The sequence below is a fragment of the Macrobrachium nipponense genome, chromosome 1 (assembly GCF_015104395.2).
Source record: "Macrobrachium nipponense isolate FS-2020 chromosome 1, ASM1510439v2, whole genome shotgun sequence".
NCBI classification, from domain to species: Eukaryota; Metazoa; Arthropoda; class Malacostraca; order Decapoda; family Palaemonidae; genus Macrobrachium; species Macrobrachium nipponense.
The window spans coordinates 84,909,630-84,929,872 of NC_087200.1; the positions used below are offsets into that span (position 1 = coordinate 84,909,630).

The following is a 20,243-nucleotide window of genomic DNA, read 5'->3' on the forward strand; positions in this document are numbered from 1 at the left end:
TATATTATATATATATATATATATATATGATAATGTACATTTTTCCAAAATAGAAAAAGGGTAAAAGACAGGAAGCTTTCATCGTTCGCACAACGGTCCTCTTCAGCAAGGGCCTGAAGAGGACCGTTGAACCTCCCAGTCTTTCAGCCTTTTTGTATTTTGGAAAAATATACATTATCATAATCATTATAGGGGCTTTTAACTCATCATCTCCGGTCACGGCATAGTGATGCACCATAGATAAACCTCTTCAAGATAAGAATATTCTTGACTAAATACAACAAACCATCAAGTTGAAAACACATTATTAATAGTGATTTCAAGTTCATAAGCAAAATATGTCAAGTAACTGCCCTCTTTATATAACTTATTTTAAGGTAACTGATTACACACCCGTTAATACAGGCAATTTACCGTTTCTGAGCACAAATAAAATCATACACATACACAATTTATATATAGTATATACATATATTAAAAGAAAGAAAGCTAGACAAAATCATTAGGACACTGTGAATGAACATTAAAACCTGCTCCTAAAGATAAGTGAACACATGATGTCTCCTCGGATGAACTAAAAAGTCTTTGAGACATCCTAATCTTTGTAACTCCTCGTAACATGCATACACACATACATACACACACACAAACACACACACATATATATATGTGTGTGTGTGTGTGTGTGGGTGGGTGTGTGCGTGCGCGCGCGCGTGTTAGTATGTGTGCGCGTATGCAACGAAATAACTGATAACGCTTTCCAAGCGTTAAAAAATATAAATGTGTGAATGCATACATATATGTGTGTGCATGTATACATACATACATGCACACATACATACATACATGTATATACATATATATACATACATATAAACATGCACACACGTATACATATCATTCGAGCTACAAATGTCCTTTAATATCTAAATTCACTCTACCTCGGAATTGATATATTTTCATATATGTACCGAAGGGGAATTTTTTAGTTGATAATAATTTCGTCCCCCCTCTGTTGGCTGATTGGATAGCGTCGCTGTCTGTCCTGATTTCGTCCCCGTCCACTTGGACGGTGGTTCGATCCCATGGGGGGACGAAATTATTGTCAACTAAAAAATTCCCCTTCGGTACATATATGAAAATATATCAATTCCGAGGTAGAGTGAATTTAGATATTAAAGGACATTTGTAGCTCGAATGATATATAAATGAATCACGGTTCGGTTTGATAATTATTCACGTATACATATATGTATATATATGTGTGTATATATAATATATATATATATATACCACACATATATATGTATATATATATATATTCAAATAAAACATATATGTATAAAGTTTTGGGAACATCCCATTAACCTCAGTGCGCTTAATTAACCAAAACGATGAGATGTATTTTGCGCCTGATCGACTATAACGGGTTCCAGCTGGAGTGTCAGAAGTCATGGCACTAGCAACATAATCTCAAAATACATAAAACGAACCACAAAGTTACATATTACGGTCACAACGCCACTAAATGTTAAAGCCCATTTAGGACCCTACCCTCACAAATGAAAAGCCAATCCAGGGGGGCCAAACCCCTTGAATGAAAAGCCCATTCAGGACTCTACCCTCTAACAATTAAAAGCCAATCCAGAGCACACTTGAATAAAACCATTCAGGACTCTACCCTCTCAAATGTAAAGCCAATCCAGGGGGTCAAACCCCCTTGAATGAAAAGCCTATTCAGGACTCTACCCTCTCAAATGAAAAGCCAATCCAGGGAGGGTCAAACCCCCTTGAATGAAAAGTCAATCCAAGGGGGCCAAACCCCCTTGAATGAAAAGTCAATCCAAGGGGGCCAAACCCCCTTGAATGAAAAGTCAATCCAAGGGGGCCAAACCCCCTTGAATGAAAAGCACATTCAGGACATCCTCTCGAATTAAAAGGCAATCCAGGGAGCTATACCCCCTGGAATGAAAAGCACATTCAGGACTCTACCATCTTAAGTGAAAATACCATCCAGGAGCAGAGGCTTTAAATGAAAAGCCCATCCAGGAATCCTACCAAACTAAGCTGGAAATCCCATTAAGGAATAATACCCATTTAAAATGGTGAGCCCATACTTAACTGAAAAGTCCAAACAGGAACCAACCCCTCTCACTGAAACAAATGGCATATATATTGTATATACATTACTTATATTACATACATGCATACTTACACATATAAATAGGTATATGTAATTATATATATTTAATAATTTATATATATATATCTATATATATATTTATATATTATCTATATATATATCTACATATATAGAATCGCAGATAAAGTTCTTAAATTAACGTATTCAATTTCGCATCATTTCAAAATAACACTCAAGTGTAGGCCATTTTTCCCCAGATCATATCACACTTCACAAGAAAGACCAAGAACAAAATATAATTCATCCTGTGAATCCTTCATGCTCTAGCCCTTATACTATAATTCAGAATATATATGACATTTATAGTTTTGATATAACTAAAGACACTCCATATAGGGATGACACTTAAAACGTCCGTAGCGCATTCCTATTACCATAGTATGGGTCGGGTTTATATATGTAAGAGGCTCTCTGGAGGAATCGCCTCTCTCACAGGACCATAAACTTCTTGTTTAAGAGATGTAGGAGGCTTTGAAAGAAAGACGTTGGCTCAAAGTGTAAAATCCGTAAAGCTAGACAAATATACTGTAACAATAGATACGTATGTATATCTTACAAATGGTTTCACGACAACACTGAAAATTATCTCGTCGAAGCAGTTCTGTCTTCATGATATACATCTGACGAAGTGTATAAAAGTGAATACATTTGACAAAGAGATAAACACTCAAGTGTAGAGGTTTAGATTCAACTATGGGAGTACCGAGTTATTTGGAAACCCGCCCATTCGTCCTTCCTCTTCCGGTTTAACACAAAAGACGTTCAGGTGTGAACTATACGTCGTCTCCCACCCGGCTAAGAAAAAGTGTCTCTTGCGAAAAAAAGACACTCTCCTATATACTGTAACATTTTATACATACCTGCTCTCCTATATACTGTAACATTTTATACATACCTGTGAAGCACGTATGTATAAAATGTTACGTAGAAATAACCACTGGAGCCTGAAATGACAACATGTAAATAAGTCACATCACACTCATTTACCATTTTCCAGGCACGTTTCTTGAACGGCATATAAAAAAAATCTGAAACTAAATAATTGCGCTTACTGACACGATCGGCATTCTGTTTCATATAGCAACGCTGATTTTAGTGTCCAATAGCCATGGCAGTCTACTGATGTGCATATTACAATTTCCTATGGCATTTGGTGACATCATTCATGGCATTTAGTGTGCACTGCATACCAAACTATCCATGTAACAACTGCCGAAACAAAATGGGAAGATTAGCTATGACCAATGACCAAACTAACTGCCAAATTCATACTAAACATAACAATCACAAAATAATAGCCTTTTCTCGTCTGTCATTCTAACATCAAGTGGAAGCCAACCATACAATCATGAGGCTCTTCATTTGAAGGCTCTCATAATCCACACTCAAAAGTGCATTTGACTCAGATAATTTGAAACCATCTGCAACTAGTCTTATGTTCACTCCATTCATTGGCTGTATTATGCACACAACACCTTTAAAAGATTTTGGACACCCAGCCTTGATAGCTTGATAAATCATAACATATTATTAACATTATTTCAGTTTTCACTAGCAGTCTCTGCAATTCAAACGATACAATTTTAAACCTTCTGCGGCACTGCTGCGGAATAAGGTGAAATGATGCAAGAACCATTAGTCTACCAAACTGTACCGGCAAACTTCGCAAGAAAAATAGTCTTCACGCAAGAAAAGTAACACCATCAATTTCATGAAACACATACAGAGTTCTTTCTGAATATAAGTACATGAATAACCTTTCACAGTGCTGATAACTTGTGGGATATCTTTCTTACATCCCTATCGTTTCAAGAATTTTGGTATACTTAAGACTATACGGTTAAAACTCTCATCGACCTTATAATATTAAGTCAAGGCTTGAATAGGAAGGGTGTATGGCAAGAACGTGGTGAAAAGATTATTATAGCTGTAAATATGGATCAGAATGTTTCCGGTGGTCTACAGGTAGAAAATACAAAGATCTAAAATGTGCTCAGAAGACTGGCAAAGGTGTTGGAATTGAAGGCGTTAAATATCAAGCAGCGGCAGACTGACTCAAAATATGAGGCAACGAAGCAGGGCACCAAGGGGGCTGACATCCTGCTGATGAGCCTTCAGAGTAGGTATGAAGGGGGTGAGGCTATATAGGTTTTCTGCACAAGGTCTTCCTTCATCCTTACCCCATCATGTAAGTAATGAAATGTGACGGTGATTTCTTTTGCACTAATACATACATACATACATACATATATATATATATATATATATATATATATATATATATATATATATATATATATATGTGTGTGTGTGTGTGTGTGTGTGTATACACATACATACATACGTACATACATACATATATATATATATATATATATATATATATATAATATATATATATATATATATATATATACTACAGGGTCACTAAAACTGCACTTACTTCGAATACAAACATCATAATAACAAAACAGCCGGCTAAGTTTCCTCAGCGCCCCAAGTACATCCTCAAATACTTGATAAGCCGGGACCAAAGGGCGAACGGACAACTAAAGGAAAAAGGTCAGAGGGCGTCAACATATCCGAAGAGAATCATTTTCCTTCCCTCATTGACATTCCTAGCTTGGCGTCCAATTACTACTCTCCTCATCTAACTATGCGAAGAACAAGGAACAGTATTTACTATGCCACACAGGGAATAGCTCTTGTAAGCAATCTTCAGCAGTCTCACAGGGATAAAACAAGTAGTGCTATCTCCATAGGATACTCCTTCTAATAAAGAGTAACTTGCAACAGCAAAGGGATAATTGTTCGTCATCTAAATCAAGAAATCTCCGGCGATAGATGCATCCACAGACTGGTCGTGCGAGAGGGTTCATCTCCAAGCTGCCTGGCGATCTTCCCCCGACCTCTTCGGTGACCTCTCTCACAAGGAGTCACGGGATGCCGTAAAATTTAATCAGGTCTAGAGAGAGAGAGAGAGAGAGAGAGAGAGAGAGAGAGAGAGAGAGAGAGAGAGAGAGGTTACATGCCTTATATCTAGATTTTGAAGAGAAAATTAGACTTCTACTAAGAACACCAAAGTGCAAGAAAATATTCGTCAACCATCTCCGATAAAACGTAAAAATATTTGTTTTTCATTTACATGGAGTTTAAAAGAAGAAGAAGTAGAAGAAGAACAGGAACAAGAAGTACATTGGCTCCAATAAAAGAAGCCACATCTCCTACTATAGTAAAGAAGAAGAATAAATGCTTTACGCTCGGATCCGGTCAGGTCTAGCCCAAAAATATAATTTTAATAAGTCGTCGTGTCTCTCCCCCGACATTTTAACTAAGTGATCGGGCTGAGGAAGCTCGGTCTATCGATACTCTTGACCTTTTAAAAGTTCTGCCAGCGGGAGACCGCTCTTGGAGAGTGTCCATGTGGGCAATGGGCATGGACAGTACCAAGTGGGGGAGACTTGTGCTGCGCATGTATCAAGTGGCTGTCTTCAGACATATTCTTGTAAGGGTTCTCTTGGACACGAGAATAAACTATTTGCAGGTGAAATGCTTTAGCAACAGGACAGAACATGGTTACCTTTACTTAGCATTACCTCCAAGTAATCTTCGGATAATGCCTACATGTCTACATCCTACAGTACGCCTTTCTTGCTATGGTACAACATCATAGCATTGTAGAAGACTATTCAGTCAAATGGCTAAAATATTTCCCCTTGAAAGAGAAGGCGTACTTTTGGAACAACAACGGATTCCAAAGTTGTCCCCTTAGGTCCCGCTCGTCATCTCTCGTAGTTATCTTACCGGGATCGTCATTAGTACGTAAGAAATACGATAAAAACCAATCAATCACACTGAGAAGATTTAAGTTGTACGCAAACCAAGAGCAGCAATTCTAGATGGAGTTATTCATTCACTCATTCACGGCGCGAGTCTGAAGAACTGTTAAAATGAAACACGTTTTCACTTGTTAATCCATTATATACACGCATACATAAGAACCTTAACATAAGCAAGAAGTATTCTGCACTGGGTGGTTATTCTTGCTAAAGCATTTTCAGAGTGACCATGAGTGTAGCCTTCCTTTTGTCTGGAGCCATTTCTTATTAGGGGAAACTGCTTACTAAACGGGGGGACATGGACGCGTTCCGTTAAATTCTGCAATACCACTGTTAACCTAACAGTGAGTTAGATAATTGGTAGTTTTTCAATTGCAGCGCCTTACAACTCGGGTGGAGAAGGTTATGAGGATGCGAACCTCAATATGAATTACTGGAAGATAAAACTTTATGGAGCTACCACACTCTCTCTCTTTCTCTCTCATTTTTTACATACGTATACTTATATATACGTTTTCACTGCACGGTTGTGAAAAAGTCCGTCTTACAAGGGAAACTACTTAGATGAATCGTATGTGTGTGTATATATATATATATATAATATATATATATATGTATATATATACACGTATATATATGTATATATTAATATATATATATATATATATATATATATATATATATACACACACACACACACATACGATTCATCTAAGCAGTTTCCCTTGTAAGACGGACTTTTTCACACCGGTGCACTTCTCTATTAATCGCGTTCAAAAGGATGTGGTTTCAAGTCATTTTTCTTGTTGGAGAAGACATGTCACTCTAATAACGTCTTTGTTGTAAACTTTGGTGCTCAATTATCTTCAGCTGTGATCAAATGAATAATTCCCGGAAGTTGCTCCGTCTCTGTTGAACACATTGTACACGTCAATCTCCATCCTACTTTGTGTCATGAGGCGTTGGAGGCGGTAAGAAAAAAAATTATATAAATATATAGTATATATTATATAATGTACATAGACTGACGAATTTTAGGACGAAGAACATCCAAAGCATACTCCTATCCCTTTATTTCTGACGTTTCTGTAAAAATCTGGATACATTTTGTTTTCGAATATATATATATATATATATATATATATATATATATATATAATATAATATATATGTGTGTGTGTGTGTGTGTGTGTGTGTGTTTGTAAGGGAATACCAGGCGCTTGATATTGACTTTGTCTCTCTCATTTTCCTGTGGTATTCGCTTATATCAGTAAGTCACGTGCATCTACGGTGATTTTTTATGGATTATACGTATATATATAACATATATATAAATATATATATATATATATATATATATATACATATATATATTATATCTATATAATATATTTATATATATATATATATATATTTAGATACATATGACAACGGCCTAGCCCCTGTTAACTCTCTGATTATGAAAATAGCACAGTGCCACACTGAGAATCTTATCTGAAGAGCAATGCAAAACCTGAACGCAGGAGACAGGATGCTGCAAGTCATTCTCAGGCTTAATGGATATTCATGTTGAATTAATTTATTTCTTAATTTTTCCTAAGTACAAAATTGCTAATTTTATAAGTGGCCATCAGGTGTTCCTAATGTTCCTGTTTATTTAATTTATACTTTAATACTTATGAAGTTAGATAATTTTACCTGTTTAAAAACCATTTTAGTATCTTAACATCTTTTGTATTATTCATAGCGAAAAATAAATCCATAGTCAATGAATATATAACTGACTTTCATGACAGCAGACAAACAGGTGAAGAATATTTCTCGTTTAGTATACGATACATTTTGCTTAGCATATTTGTTTTATAACGTTTATACTTCATTTAAGGTTACTTATACACAATTACTGTAGACGATTTATGAAAGAAGAGGTTTTCGTTGCAATCATCTAAAGAAATAAAAGCTCCAACAGACCCTTTAAGTTTTCTACGGTATTTCCCCCACTTTCCTCCAAACTGACCCAAATGGACCACTCCTACTCGATCGAAATTTCGCGATATTTCACCAAAATCGTTTTTTAAAAATCAATCAAAAATCATTTCTCCCGCATGAAAAATGGCGAGCGTCACTCTCCATCATGGCTGCAATCCTCTCTTTGTATTTTCTCCTTTAGCTACGTAATAACAAAATGTACATGATGGCCTCGCATCAGAGAGAGGAGAGAGAGAGAGAGAGAGAGAGAGAGAGAGAGAGAGAGAGCGTTGGAGTGTTGGGAATACTGGCGAGTTTAACATATTGGAAACGACACGGAGCAGCGGTAACTACATGTTCCTTTTATGTCGGAGGTCCTCTAAGGTCATCGGCCAGTCATGACTACGATAAAGGAATGTAGCAGTAAAAGCAGCAGCCAAAACAGCAGTGCGGCAGTAGTGGCAGCAGCGACAATGCTACTAGCACCACTATCAGCAACGCTGTTAACAGCCGTAGTATCAGCAACATGTTACTAGCCAAAGTATAAGTAACAGAAAGGTGCTTTAATAAACAAGCGTACTGAAACGTGAACATCAACGTGCTTGCAAATAAAGAAAAGCTTATACTTTAATAAACCATAAGAGATATTTTGACATTAATCTGTAACCGCAAAGAAAAAGAAAATTTACAAAACTTTACAATCCAATATGATTACAACCACTTTAGCTATGTATAATGAACTACAAAGTAAAATCACACCAGTAATTCAGTATAATCCTGAAGAATCCATTAAGCAACAACTTACGGCACGTTTCGATTCTATCTAAAATTGACTTTTTCTTCAATGAGTGGCCATTCTGCAAAGTTCATAAATATTTTATAAATTAGGAGAACATAAATGTGGATCTGAAGAGTCATTTTCATAAACTGAAACAATTCACGTAAAACAATAAAAGAATAAACTCTCGAATGAAGTTTAGTCTAAAATGGCAAGAACTGATATTCTGTTTGAGACGTGCTACCAAGTCCACATCACAGAATAAGCCAGACCGGTAGCATAACAAATCAAAATTACATCAGGTAATGTGAAGACCTTCCCTTTGGTAACGCACCGTCTTATTTTTATATGTTAATGTGACATCAGTTTTATTCCTACATGTAATTTTTCCTAGTAGTTCGCTCTTTAAAAAAAATAAAAAAATAAAGAAAATATACACAAACAAGAAGCTCGAAATTTGAAAAAAGGTTTATAGCGTATAACTTTCATTCATCAGATCTTCGCAATAAGTTCTGCTTCTCGTCTTTCAATGTTGTGATGTCCATCTTGTCGACAAGGTCTAGCTTCAATTACTTTTTCTTATTCTGTGGCTTAAAACTGTTTAAAAGCTTAAACATAACATCAAGTCTGCCCTAACGACCTTTTAGCAAGACGATAAGACTGAAGCTGCGATGTAATATTCGTAAGAGCAAAAAGATTGTTCTATTCTACTCGTTTTGCCTGCTTAAAACATACTAACGAGTTCCCTTAAGCACTTGTTGTGAGTATATTTATATTTATACCTTCATAGCATTCTCAGTGAGAATAAGAAAAAAAAAAACTCTTAATCATAAACTAGATAACGTTAGAACAATAATCCTGACTGCTGTTCTAGATTCCCACAAGCTTAAAAAATCTTATTCAAAATCACCCCCATGTCACAAAAATATAATAAAGCATTATTCATAACATTTACATTTACAAGTAACAGGTGAGTGTTCTAATGAGAAAGATTACGATATTTATTAATAACAGTTTTGCACTGATTTATCTTTGCTTACTGAATGTGATGGCCATGGAAATGCAGATCTATACAAATTAAGGGAGAAAGTATACGAGGACTTAAGTTATTTTAATAATAGAGGAATTTTAATATGGCAAAATAGCACGGTAAAAAAAAGATAAGATAGGAAATGGCTTTGATTAAAGTTGACAATGAAAGCAGAATTGGACAAATTTGTACCATGGAACGAGAGGATTCTGTTGAAATAAGTGAAATTCGGAGCACTTGAGTAAGAGATGATGGTGTCAAACATAGAAATATACTGAAATTGGCTTCGACCCAGAGTATCAAAGTGGAGAAACATAATGAGAGAGAAGAGAGAGAGAGAGAGAGAGAGAGAGAGAGAGGACGGGGAGGGGGGTTTCCATAATTACAATATGGGCTCTCTCCCTACAGCTCCTGCCAAACTTTAACTTAATCGTAACACAGGTGGATATAGATATTTGGAATGCTACATGGGAGAGTGGCTTCAACCTTGCTCGATATGGTGAGTAAATACTTTACGATAAAAGATAAACACTTAGACAGAATATCATCAGCAAAAGAGCATTTATATACAGCCTAAAGTCTTTGGGAAAATAAGAAAAAGAAAAGGTCGTCACCCTAAAGAATACCAATATTTTACACCAAGCAACTATAAATGAGCCATCCGCTCCTAACAGGTTAATATAAACGTTTCAGTATTATTTAGCGCTAATGGTTCATCCGCTGAAGCATACATATATCTTGCATATGCAAAACAGGTCGTTAGAACGCATAAAATGTATTCGACATAATATTAAGCAAGACGTAATAATATGTTAAAGTATTTAATAATACCAATTATACACTTAATAAAATGACCACACTCACAAAAACTTGCCTCTGAGAACAGGTAATGATATTAATATTAATGGCTAGAGAACAATAATTTTGTATTTTTGTTTTAGAGATATGAAGTCTCGGCAAAAATCCACTGAAATTTCGGCTGTTTCTGGAATAATTTTTTTTCCTTTAAAGTCTCCATGATGATAACTATCTGCTAAGGGCTATCTCTTAACCAATTTACTTCCGCAGTGATACAGGTAGCACTTTGGTATTTGTGTTCCCTCAAGGTCCTATCAGGTTGCCAATTTCAAAGCCTGTCTTCGAAACTGTGATTTACTCAAAGCGAAAATGCGGAGAGCAATTAATGATATTTATTGCCCTTTGAATATTCGTCATAATTTCATTACTAAACAAATATAAAAATCACTTGACCCGAATGCGTTAGGACTCAACTCCAGGAGATGACTGCCCCACCCAAATATATTAAATGCAGTAATTTTTTTTTCTTTTTTTTTTAAGGGAGGTAAACTGGAATGTTTTATTTTTTATTTTTCCTGCAGTAACAAAGCCGTTCGCTTTTGACTTTTTTCCCCCTCCTCCCATGAAGGTTCTGCTGCGTTGGCAATTTCCAGTTTCTAACTTTGAGGCATTTATGACCAAATTCCCAAAAGTAAAAATGTGACAATATCAAGTTAGAAAATATAATCGGCACTGGGTGTGGTGTTGCAATAAATGATAATTAGTTCCTAACCTGCACTTCTTAGTATCTAAAACATTAAAACAAGGTCGTCATTAACTGACTCATTGAACACATATTTCAATTCTACATAATATAATGAATTTCAGAGAGAGAGAGAGAGAGAGAGAGAGAGAGAGAGAGAGAGAGAGAGAGAGAGAGAGAGAGAGAGGCCTGTAGGAGTGATACAAAACTTAATGTGGTACAATGGGACAGGAAAGAAGTAATACCAAGTCTCTTGAAGTGAAGTGGGCCAATCGTTTCTCAGTTCTTCTTTGCATTACAATCTATTTTTCCACACTTTCAACTTCGCTTAAAATAATTTACGTATAATCTCTCTCTCTCTCTCTCTCTCTCTCTCTCTCTCTATCTCTCTCTCTCTCTCTCTCTCTCTCTTTACGTATATCTCAATATATATACTTACCTAATTCACACGCAAACGAACTACCTTAGTGAACCATGTTAGATCGTTACAACTATAACTTTGGGGGATATATAAAAAACCATTTCTCTCTCTCTCTCTCTCTCTCTCTCTCTCTCTCTCTCTCTCTCTCTCTCTCTCTCTCTCAATTTCCTTCAACTTTCTGCATATATGCAGATATCTCTCTCTCTCTCTCTCTCTCTTTCAACTCGGTGGATGCAAGCGAGCACCTTTGTATCTCTCCCCGAGTCTCTCCCTACCAGGCAAGTTATCCCGATGAGGCAAGATAACCTAATTAAACCAGACACTGCCACGATAACCCTACGGGAGCCACCTTATATCAGCAGCCACAGAGAACCTCGGCCAAACAAGGCCCGTCCGGCCGGATGATAGGAATGCCATCACCAAACCGCAAGTTAATTCATAAGAATTGCACAACACTAATAAAGTTCAACACTGGTTCGCTTCATTGAGCTTGAATTATGTTAATGGGGGAGAATGAGTGGGGCACCTCCGTAGTCTTGAAAACATTCAATTATGAAACATTTCTGGTGCAAATATATATATATATATATGGATGCCGTACGCCAAGCGTGCGCACACAAACGCAAACCATAGAAGATAGAAACTCAGCACACATATATGCGTACATTAAATGTGTATACATTATATATATATATATAGATATGTATATATATATATATATATATATATATATATATATATATATATATATATATATATATATATATGCACGTGACTTCATAAATATGCGAATACCAAAGGAAAATGATAGGCAGAAATCCATGTGCTTTCGTCTTTACTAAGACATTCGTTCCTTGACAATGTCTTAGTAAAGACGAAAGCGCTTGGATTTCTGCTTATCATTTTCCTGTGGTATTCACTTATATATATATATATATATAATATATATATATAATATATATATATATATATATATACACACACATATAAATGTGGGTGAGGCCATGTTGGGAACACCAAACGCAACCCAATAAAAATATGCGCAAAATGACGCACGACTACCTCAGGATCTGCAGTGCATATGTATCTTTGCAAAAAGGAATCTCCGAAAAGGCAGTTATGTCTATGAATAGGTGTGCGTAATAGGAACCCCAAGAGTCTCGGAGCGATCCAACTCGAGAACTGAAAGCTTCGGCCGTAAATAAAAGCGGCCATGACAGCTGACGCCAAGTCTCGAGTATCTTGAGTGGACCTCGTCACGCAAACCTCACCCGAGTTCAAATTCGGAATTAGACCTGCGCTGAGATAACCTCTTCATTTTAACAGTTATGTGCCAGGGAAACAAACCCTCGAAGCTCTATCAACTTCCATCTCGGTCAGGAAAAAGTGTTTATTATACCTACCAAAGTGAGATCAAGGGTGCACACAAGCATTAACGAAAAAATAATGAATAACTAATCATCAAATGTATGCTCACTTAAACGTCGTTTTCACATGTAATGAATGACTTTTATGAGTTCTTAAGTGCTAACCAATTGATATAATAAGACTCGTACAATGAATTCGCTAAATACATGGAAACCTGGTGGTCAGTTCACTGAAGATGAGTCAAGGTGCCAATACTCATTGACCATAAATGCAAATTTAGGAAGGCAAAGAGATACATGATAAGGAAAGAAGTGTTGTTGACCGAAACTCAGTTATTGCGGAAAAACACACACACACACTCTAACTCCTGTGGCTCTCGGGCCTTATGGTGGCCCATGGCCGCTTGAACCACACCTCTCAGGGTCCCTTGTTGACTGTTGAGTTCTGTATCTCTACAGTTATTCTCAGGATCCTCCTCTTCTCCCAATTCTCTTAGTTTCACACAGTCAAACATGTTCATGAATATGTTTGACAACATGATGTTTGAGAGTATGTTTGAACGTGTGAAAGGGGTAAACATGCTGGACCAACGTGTTTGAATGAGTTGGAAGGATGTCTGATCTGGTCTGACTTTTGTGGGCGGAGCTTGCTGGTTCGTGTTAAAGTCTGAACGTCTGAACAAGCACCAGTCTCCAAACATCATACTTATTTCAATAATTCTCGAGGTCGGTTAACTATCGTTTGAGGCAGCGATTTCCTTCACTGACAAAGAGACTTTGCTATTTCCAAGTAAAATCACAACACGAGTGATGTGTGCGCCGTTAAAGACAAAGAAAGAGAAATGATGGTTGATTTCATAGAAATATATAGGAAACACCAAGCACTGTGGAAGGTAAAATCTAAAGATTATTCTAATAAGAATTTAAGAAATATGGGTATCGAGGAATCACAAAACTAAGAGAACTTGACCCTCAAGTGCACAAGGCAGGATGTGACAAAAAAAAAAAATCAACTGTCTTTGTAGTTCAGTCAGGAGAGAACTACGAAAACTTGAAAGCTCCAAGAAGTCTGGCAAATCACCTGATGACATATACACACTGAAGACTAGATGTTCATTTGTGACCAAGAGTTGCCACGAGAAAGTCCATCAAATTTGGATTGTGTTGATGAAGAGGATGTTGATGGTTTTATCGTGTTATGTACCTATCTACCTGTCTATCTATATATCTGTCTAATTATGTATTTTACCTTATTTATTTACTTAGTTATTAATTGTTTAATTATTTGTTATGGTTATATATTTATGTATTTGTTTATTTGTTTATTTATTTATGTATTTATTTATCTATGTATTTATTTATTTGTGCATTTATTTATTTATTCTTTGGCATTGGGTAGATGATGTTAATCAGCTTTATGGTCACTTTGATATAAGGATTTAAAATGTTTCCAGACTTATTAAAATAATTTGCAAATTCACACAAATCTGGATTACAACATATTTTATTAAGATTCTAAATGGCCACCCTGGATCTGAGGGTTAAACTTGAGCAAGACAGTTATAAATAAAGGATTTTATTCAGGAATTAGTAAAAGCTACCATAATGGCCGTATTTATTTATTTATTTATCTATTTATAATTTTGAAAGATACATAATAGCAGAATATCTCAAATCTGTCAAGAGATCTACCCGTTGCTAAAAAAACGTAATGTTGCGCTCAGCCGTTCATGAGGGCTAATGGATTTCCTCATAACGGTGTCTTTATGAGGAATGAAATGAACTGACCAAATTCAAAAGTTCTAAATATGTCGTCTCATCCATGCGCATATAATTACGCCAATCATCTGGCTGGAGTTTCAGCTCTTTCACAATGTTGGTATGAGAAATTTGGTACCTTTTTAATAACCAGCCCTTTGTCCATGTTGACCGCCCCTTCTTTCTCTTTTCCTTGAGCGCAATCACTATCCCAGTTGCCACCACCTCGTCTTGGATAAGAGACATGTTGCTCCTTCTCCTCTTCGTGCCGACTGAGGTTGTCTGTCTCTTTGGTTTGAACGTGTAAAAGCACTTCAAGCATGTTGTGTTGGAGGCTTGATGAGCGTGTTGAACAACATGTTTGACAGTGTGAAACCCTCTAGAATCTCTGAACACTTATCCTTTCCTTCCACCTCATATATATATATATATATATATATATATATATATATCTATATATATATATATATATATATATATATATATATATATATATAGTGTAATTAGGGAACACAGCGAGGAGTCTGGTCACCCTTTACATTTCGATGATTTTTCTATTTTAACCTCTGCCCAGTTTGCTACAGACCTCGACATTTTAGAAGTTTTATATTCTGTTAAGATAAAGCCTTCCTTGGCTATAAATATAGCTGTGACCTCACTTTTGTGTTTTTAGTCTTTACCCTGCTGGTTTGTATATCGACTTAGTATATTTACTGTTCTTTTGTACCATCCGTTTTTGTGACTTAAATTTGCTTTCAGCTTTATTTTATTTTATCTAGTTTGCATTCAGCTTTATTTTATTTTATCTACTCAATAGTTTCCTTTAGCCATTTTTAATTTTTTTTAAACATGTCCCAATAAAGATGTACAAAATGCTGTTCCGGGTTTTGACCTGGGTGTACAGCTTTATTGGGACATGTTTCGAGTAGTACTATCACTCGTTATCAACCTACAAAATTAAAACGAATGGCATTATAATTCTTGCAATCAAATTCACAATAATAAAATGACATGTATAAAAATTATAAGCGTACGTTAAAAGATAGCTAATACTTAAAAAACATTTAAAAAATTAAAAATGGCTAAATGAAACAATTGAATAGATAAAATAAAATAAAGCTGAATGCAAATTAGATAAAATAAAATAAAAGCTGAATGCAAATTTAAGTCACAAAAACGGATGGTACAAAAGAACAGTAAATATACTAAGTCGATAAACCAGCAGGATAAAGACTAAAAACACAAAAGTGAGGTCACAGCTACATTTCTAGCCAAGGAAGGCTTTATCTCAACAGAAAATAAAATTTCTAAAATGTCTAGGTCTGTAGCAAACTGGGCAGAGGTGAAAATAGAAAAATCATCGAAATGTAAAGGGTGACCAGACTCCTCGCTATGTTCCCTAATTACACTATAACTAGGTCTTGAAAGATAATTGCCTGTACGAAATGACCTACCACGGTGTTCAAACCATCTCATCCAAGCATGATTTTTGTCTTGAAAGGGTGGGAGTTATTCTTCCGACTCCTGCTAAGCTAGCGCCCTCCCAACCGTAGCTATAACCCGTCACCGCTGACACTGTATATATAATATATACACATCCACACACACACACGCACACATTATATATATATATATATATATATATATATAAATACACTATATATATTATACGTATGTTTTATGAGTGATACGCAAAGATAGGATGAACTGCCTTTTCCCACTACTCAAGTTCAGCGTGAAATATCTTCCCCGATTATTCTGGGAAACACAGAAAGCGCATGCACGATATAAATAGACACTGCACACTATTCTTGTTTTGATACTTATAGCCTGACATAGATTCCCATCTGCAGAACAGCCCTATCTGGTTGCAAAGGACGAAACGCACCACAGACTACCCTAGCTTGATATTTGTTGACAGCTTGAACATCTCCTTTGTGTGTTCTAGTGGAACACCGGCTGTTCTTTTCTGATATTAAGGTACATTGTAGAGTACCAATTTCTGATAGTCAAATACAAAGCAGACAAAAACTCTCAAACATTCAACAACAGCGCAAAATATTTCATTTCTGATATTAAAGGAAGCATATACTATGATTACGTAAATCTCAGGGGCTTTGTAGGCTGCAGAAACTCTTTACATTAGTTTAAGACAGCGGACAAATCTTTATGGATATCTAATGTTTGTAAAGCCTGATGCTGGTTAGCGTCCACAGATAATTCAAAGGAAATATTTTCCATTCCGATGTTCAGATAAACATGTACTTCCTTCGGTTGATGTTTCAAGCATGAGCTCCACTTTTTATGTGATACTGAAAATTAACATAACCAGCACTTATCTCGAGTTCGATGTAGGGAAAAATTTACTGATGTCTTATCTACGTGGTAAGCATTGCTTGACACTTGAAATTAGGAATTACCTACGATGTGATTACACTAAGAATACTACCACCGTAGGTCCTGCTTGTCGTAAAAGGCGATTAAGAGGACAGCTGCTGCCTTGTAATCTTACTTTTTAGTAAAATACTGGGCCCACCACTAATAACTGAGGAAACTGCTGCCTTGTAGTCTTACTTTTTAGTAAAAGGCTAGGCTCACTGCCAAAAACTGTGGAAACTTCTGCTTTGCAGGTGGACTTATTAGTCAAAGGAGAGGTCCACCGCCAATAACTGTGGTTGATGACAGCAAGGTCATGCAGTCGTAAAAACCCCTTTGCCAAACAATAAACCATGCCTGATGGCGGAGGATGATGCCTTTGATAGAAGGCAGTGGAGAAGGCCCATCAGGCAACCGACCCCTTAATGTAGGGATAACGGTGGGAAAGATGATGATGATTCACGATCAAAATTCTTCCTATTTACAGGATAAATAGAGGCCACTAGAGGTTTTCAACATCCAAATCCTATGGTTAACTGATGCACGGGCTACAAAATAAGAGAATACTGTATCATTTTGGAAAAAGGCAGAGGGTCGGTCATCTTTTGCTAACCACTAGTTGATCGAGCTGTGGCGCTGTGCCTATGGTAGAGAACAGACTACTTGACTAATTTTTGGTATGAAAATTCGTCTTTTCAAACGTGTATGGCAGAATCCTCACCTCTTAAGTATTTAAATAGTTCAGCATACCTTTGTATCAAATGCAAGATTATAGCAGATATAATATGTGCGTTCAAGAGTTAACATAGGTTTACATAAACCATATGAACCTCAACGCTCATCTTTGGGTACTGGACTGCCTTCTGAAGTGCTGTACAGCATTCCAATTAGCGAAAAAGTTATTTTTTTTTCTCCCTCTCTCTCTCTCAATCTAGATCTTATGGTTTATCGAAATACATTATATAAATTATATGCCACAAAGGTTATGAATTCTCTCTCTCTCTCTCTTCTCTCTAAGCTCTCTCTATATATATCATATAATATATATAATATATATATAGATATATATATATATATTTATTATAATATATACATAATATATATATATATATATAGTTATATAATATATATATATATATATATATATATATACACACACATACACCCAGTTACCTTTCCATTCATCAATCTTGATATCGATTTTGGTTGATAAATTTCGATTCAATTGAATTCAGTTAAAAAATGCGATAAGAAAATAAAATATTTCCCGATTCATTTCCGTTAGTTAAGGTGACAAATAAATAACTTAATTTCCAGATAAATTTAGTTTATAATGTTAATAAGCAAACACATAATTGCCAGTAACAACTGATTCCCATCATTTGACCTCCATACTCAAAGTCACAATCAGAGTCACAATCAGAGCCCACCGAGAACGAATAAAAGCGCGGGTAATGAAACAAACAACGAACACTCAAGAGGCTAAAATCAAAAGGCGAATAAGTGTAAGAAGCCACAGGTGGCGGACTGAAGATGCATGCCATCTGAGTCACCGACGACAAATAAGAGGCAGCTGGTCAATCCCCACAGGATGAAGGGCAAATCATGAGGGCTATTAAGATGAAGACCACAATATCTGGTTTGCTTAAAAAACTCTCTCTCTCTCTCTCTCTCTCTCTCTCTCTCTCTCTCTCTCTCTCTCTCTCTCTCTCTCTTTTAAATGTTAAACTTTGGAGTCAGATTTCAATAAATGAATGAAGCATCACGTAGTTTTTTTTCAGCATCTCCTAATTTGTAATTTAAAATTTCGAAGGCGGCGGAGAATGGGAAAAATAAATAACTTTCTGCACAATTAATACATTCATACTTTACCCCATTAAAGAACATACATAATGGAACACAAGTCACAGCATTGATGAATATTTTTTATCAGTTTATTTGAGGTGTCCCTTACAGCATGTCAGCTTCAACAATGAGACGGTCTGAAAATATTAACGAATATTGTTGCCTGTCCGTTGGTCTTCGCCTCAAAAATACGCTCATTCAACTCTTGCTATGTACCACTTAATTAAACTCCAGTGCCGATCCATTCAGAATATATAGCCACTGAAGGAGAATAACTAAAGAACCTATTAAATGAACCGCGGCAAAAAAGACACAAAACAATTTCAGGTCCTGTAACTATTTCTTTTGGTAACAATAATGGGCATAACAGTTTGGAAGAATTATACTTTGCGTATAAATATTCATAAATCTTTATTGCTTATTTTATAAATGACGCTTGTTTGTGGTGCAGGAGGCAATGCCACATTACAGAAGCGCCAGCAAAGAATGGAAGTGACAAGTGAGAGAGAGAGAGAGAGAGAGAGAGAGATGAGAGAAGAGAGAGAGAGAGAGAGAGGAGAGAGAGGAGAAGAGAGAGAGAGAGAGAGAGAGAGGGGGGGTATTTATGCGATGCAACGCAATGCTTAGGGATACGGTTTAAGAAGAAAACGCAGACACCGAAAGTGTGGTCTTAAGAGTAAAAAAAAAAAATGAAAATATCTGGTGCTAAGCTATAAATATTGTAGCCAGATAAAAAAAAAAAAAAATTAAACTAATGGAATAATCATGATGAAGTATATATAGCAGATTCACATCAACCGTGCATTTGATGTCTAGGCCCGTCCCCCTACGACGCCCCTGATTGGCTGTTGATAAGCCAGTCACAGGGCTGGAAACTCTCAAGTCTCTCTCGAGAGTTCACATGGGCAGGATGTGTGTTCCACCTCTCCTGAGGTATACGTTTGAAAGACGTATTCCTCAGGAGAGGAGGAACACACATCTTGCCCTTGTGAACTCTCGAGAGAAACCGAGTTTCCAGCCCTGTGACTGGCTTATCAACAGCCAATTAGAAGCGTCGTAAGGGACGGGCCTAGACATCAAATGCACGGTTGATGTGAATCTACTATAGCGTTCATTAT

At 36.2% G+C, this 20,243-nt stretch overlaps 1 protein-coding gene across 6 annotated transcripts in view; it reads right to left on the reverse strand.

Annotated features, from left to right (window-relative positions):
• Positions 1–20,243, reverse strand: part of LOC135219424 (uncharacterized) — a 913,425-nt gene that overhangs the window by 402,461 nt on the left and 490,721 nt on the right. The gene's annotated exons all lie outside the window — the stretch shown is intronic.